Below are 5,221 nucleotides of genomic sequence, written 5' to 3' on the forward strand. Positions count from 1 at the left end.
CCTGGCAGCACAGTGGTTAAGCGCTTGGCTGCTAAGAACAAAGTCGGTGATTTGAACCCACCAGCCGCTCCGGAAAGATTACAACCTTGGAAACCGAATGGGGCAGTTCCACTCTGTCCTACAGGATCACTATGAGTCAGAATGGGCTTGATATCAATGAGTTTAGTTTTGGTTAGTGACTAATAACACTGAGCATCTTTTCAAGTGCTTATTGGCTATCTTAGTTATCTAGTGCTGCTATAACAGAAATATCACAAGTGGATGGCTTTAACAAAGAGAAATTTATTTTCTTACAGTCTAGCCTGGTTAGTAGGCTAGAAGTCCAAATTCAGGGCATCAGCTCCACGGGAAAGCTTTTTCTCTCTGTTGGCTCTGGAGGAAGGTCCTTCTCATCAATCTTCCCTGGGACTAGAAGTTTCTCCACACAGGAATTCCGGGTCTAAAGGACACACTGTACTCCCGGTGCTGCTTTCTTGGCGGTGTTATGTCTCCCCTGTCCCTCTACTTGCTTCTCTCTTTTATATCTCAGAAGAGATTGGCTCAAGACACAATTCAATCTTATAGATTGAGTCCTGCCTCATTAACATAACGCCACCTATCCCACCTCATTAACATCATAACCTCCCCCCCAAAAACATCATAGAAGTAGGATTTCTAACACATAGGAAAATCACATCAGATGAAAAGATGGTGGACAATCACACAACACTGGGAATCATGGCCTGGCCAAATTGATACACATATTTCTGGAGGACACAATTCAATCCATGACATTGGCCATTTGTGTATCGTCTTTGGAGAAATGTCTATTCATGTCCTTTGTTCAATTTTCATTTGTGTTTTTATTGCTGAATTTTAAGAATTCTTTATATATTCTGGATACTAAACCCTTATGTGATACATGGTTTCTAAATAATTTCTCCAATTCTGTAGGTTGTCTTTTCACTTTCTTGATCATATCCCTTGATGCACAAAAGTTTTTAATTTTGATGAAATCCAATTTATCTATTTTTTTACTTTTTGCTTTGGCTTCTGGTGTCATATCTAAAAATCCATTTCCTAAAAGGCCCTGGAGCTTTACCCTTTCGTTTTCATCTAAGAGTTTTATGGGTTTAGCTGTTATATTTGGGGCATTGTTCCATTCTGAATTAGTTTTTCTGTGGAGCGTGAGGAAGGGATCTAACTTCATTCTTTTGCATGTGGAGATCCAGTTGTCTCAGGACTATTTGTTGAAGAGACTCTTCTTTCCTCATTGAATGTATCTGGCATTCTTACGGAAAATTAGTGGCCATAGATGTGTGGGTTTATTTCTTGCTTTTCAATTCTATTACATTGGCCTATATGTCAGTCCTTCTATGAGTGCCACACTGTTTTGATTACTATAGTTTCATGATACATTTGGAAATTGAGAAGTATCAATCCTCCTACTTTGTTTTTTTCAGGATTGTTTTGGGTATTTGGGGCCCCTTTCAATTCCACATAAATTTGAGGATTGACTTTTCCATTTCTGCAAAAAAAGACTTTTGGAATTTTAATAGGAATCACATTGTATCTGAAGATTGTTTTGAAAATTGACATATTAACAATATTAAGTTTTCCAATCTATGAACACAGGCTGTCTTTCCATTTATTTAGATCTCCTTTAATTTCTTTCAGCAGCGTTTCATTGTTTCAGGGTAAAAGTTTTCCACCTCCTTGGTTAAATTTATTCTCAGTATTTTATTATTTTAGATGCTATTATAAAAAGTATAGTTTTCTGAATTTTCTTTTCAGATTGTTCATTGCTAGTATTTTTTTTTTTTTTTAGTAATATAGAAACAAACTGTTGATCTTGTCTGAGTTAACACAAAGTCAACAACCTTGCTGAATTTATTAGCTCTAGTAGCTTTCTTGTGGGGTCTTGGGGATTTTTTTATATATAGTATCATGTCATCTACAGATAGAGATCATTTTACTTCTTCTGACTTCCATGATCTCCCAACTGTTCACCAGAGTTCCAACAAGGCTAGTGCTGTCACTTCCGGCTTTCTTAAAAAATCTTCCTAGAAGAATGAAAGCGTGAAGGTTCTTACTCTGCCATCTTGGTTCCAGTATCTTTGAGAGAGTAGAAAGTTTTGAAGTTTGAATTTTGCAGAACAGGGTAGGAATTATAATGGTAGCAATTGTTTAAAAATACAAACATGCCTGTTGTTATTAGGTGTTGTCGAGTTGGTGCCAACTCATGGTGGCCCTTTGTACAACAGAATAAACACTGCCCTGTCTTGCACCATCCTCACAATCATTGCTATGTTTGAGACCACTGTTGCAACTACTGTGTCAATCCACCTCGCTGAGGGTATTCCTCTTTTTCGCTGACTCTCTACTGCACCAAACATGATGTCCTTCTGCAGGGACTGGTCCCTCCTGATAATAGCTAACGTAAGTGAAATGAAGTCTCTAACATGCCTACCTTAACAGAATTTCAATTAGCAGGATGCAAATGATAAAAGATATTAATAAATTGACATAAATTTATTCTCAGGAAAGGCAATTCTTAAATGTAAAGAGTTTAGAGGTTCCATCTCGTCCATACTCATTTTAACACCAAGTATCAGGAATGGTTTACCTGTTCAGGTTTAAGCAAAACCAGTCCTATGCCTGAATCAACATCGTTTGATGAACTCACATCACCTAATGAGTTCACTTGTCATCATTAATAGAAAAAAAAATCATTAAATTAGAACATAAGAGTAACACAGGTACAAACTGCAAATGTGTTCACTAACTAGTTAATCTAGTTCTCCAGAAACAGGCCAAAATGGAGGAGATAAGAACGACCCTCGCTAAGCATCCATTTATTCAACAAATATTTATTGAGCTTCTACTTTGTAACCTATATTCCCTGGAGAAGGGCATCATATTTGGTAGAGGGTCAACGAAAAAGAGGAAGACCCTCAAAAAGATGGAGTGACACAGTGGCTGCAACAATGGGCTCAAGTATAACAATGATTGTGAGGATAGCACAGGACCTGGCAGTATTTTGTTCTGTTGTACATAGGGTTGCTGTGAGTCAGAATCGACCTGATGGCATCCAACAACAAAAACCCTATATTGAGTGTTACCACATATTAGTAGTACAACAACTTTGAACAAAGGTGGAAATAAAGGAAAGGAAAGACAAAAGCACTATACGGGCCCTTAGAGAGTTTAATTAGGAATACAGCAAGTGAATAGGCCATTACTGTACAATATGAGAGGGGCTTTAAAAGGGTGCTCCTTTTAATAGGTCTCCAGAACGGAAATGGCAAGAAAGCTTCCCACAAGAATTTATATGTAAATTGAGACCTGAAAAGTTTACTGTGGTAGAGATATAATCAAATTTGCATAATTAAAAGGTCATTGCCTCAAGGGTAAAGAAAGGATGGAAGGGGAGCAATACTGAAGGAAGGTAGGTGGGAGACTGTTACAGTGATCCAAGCTAGAGATGATGCAGTGGACAAATGAGGTAGTGGCAGTTGGGCTGGAGAGAAATGGCTCGTTTTTCAAGATGATTATGAGGTAGAATTAATAGAATTTGGTAATTGACTGGAAAGACGGGAGAGGAAGAAAGTGGAAAGAGAATGTTGTCTTACTTTGGTCCACCCTTCCCCAAATAGACCTCAAGGTAAGGATGCAAGTAGTTCACTTGAGAAAAACAGGGAACATTGGCAGGAAAGTGAGGAAGTGATATGGGGAAAGACAGGCAGCCAATGAAGGGTATATTATGAAGCCAACTATGCTGTGAATGTCTGAAGCTTATCCCATGGAGCAATCCCTTGGAATGATGTAAAACACATGCCTCAGAGTTATCCCACCTAAGGGGCTGAGGAGCTGGGGAATTTATCAGCCAATTCCCACCAGTCATTGGTTGACCAATTTAATTCCCTGGCACTTCCAACCCGCTCTGCACAAGGCAGTGTGGTCTTCTGTGGTTTTCTAAAAAGTCCTCAAGCAATATGATACAGCTACAGGTCAGTGGAAGAGGGCAGGGGCACACTAGCGTGGTAAGTTCCCAAAGAATATCTGCTACAGATGACACCCAATCTCTGGTTTGGGTAAATGAGGTGATGATTAACTGAAAGGGCGAGTCCAGGAGTTGAAGCAAGATGAAGGCTGCTGGGAGGTAGCAAGTATGAGTTTGATTTCTGACAACATAAATTTGAGGTGTCCATGGGCACCTCTGTGAAACTAGTAGACAGTTGGATATATGACTGTGTTTTCATAGAGCAATCTGACTTAGAGTTATAAATTTGGAAAGTGTCATCATGTAAATTCACGGGAGTGGCAGAAATTCCATGGAAGGATATATAGAGTGAGGAAAGAAGATGGCCAAGAAGAGAAACCAAGGTACGTGAACATTTAAAGGACAGTCAGAGGAGGAGAATGAAAAGACATAGCAGAGTTCCAAGGAAAACTAGAAGTTTTGGATGTCAAGAAGGGAAGAAGAAAGCATTTTACGAAGTAGAAAGTAAAACATTGTCACATGCTGCTAAGAGGGCAAGGACAATGAGACAAGAAAACGTTATCAAATTCAGTAACAAGCAGGTCTTTAATGACCTCAGAGTAGTAGGCTGAGAAATTGTATTGACTCTAGGAATGAATGTGTATGAGCAATTAAAGACAGAAAATATAGGTGACTTTTTTAAGAAGTTATAACAGAATGGGAAAAGAGAGAGAGAGAGAACTAAAAGTGAAGGTACCTGTACAATGGTTGTTGTGGTTGTTAGGTGCCATCAAATAGGTCCAACTCACAGCAACCCTATATACAACAGAAGGAAACTCTGCCTGGTCCTATACCATCCTCACAGTTGTTGTTATGCTTGAGCCCATTGTTGTAGCCACTGTGTCAATCCATCCGGTTGAGGGTCTTCTTTCTTTTTTGCTGACCCTCTACTTTACCAAGTTTGATGTCGTTTTTCCAGGGACTGGTTCCTCCTAATAGCATGTCCAATACAATTTATACTACACAATACTGTATAAATAAAAGTATATTATAATGATTTTTTTAAAAATTCTAAAGGTGAATATTGAGTTGAGAGGGTTTTTGGTAAGGGAAGAATTATTTATTCTTATAAGATGGGAGAGACTTAAAATTTTCATGAAGGGGATAGCGAGTCATACAAAAGAAAAGGTAAAAGTTATAGAGACCTCAAAAAGACAGAGAATGAGTCCAGTGACCAGCCTATGATCGCAAACGGACTTT

This window comes from Loxodonta africana, chromosome 1, assembly GCF_030014295.1.
Source record: "Loxodonta africana isolate mLoxAfr1 chromosome 1, mLoxAfr1.hap2, whole genome shotgun sequence".
Classification (NCBI taxonomy): domain Eukaryota; kingdom Metazoa; phylum Chordata; class Mammalia; order Proboscidea; family Elephantidae; genus Loxodonta; species Loxodonta africana.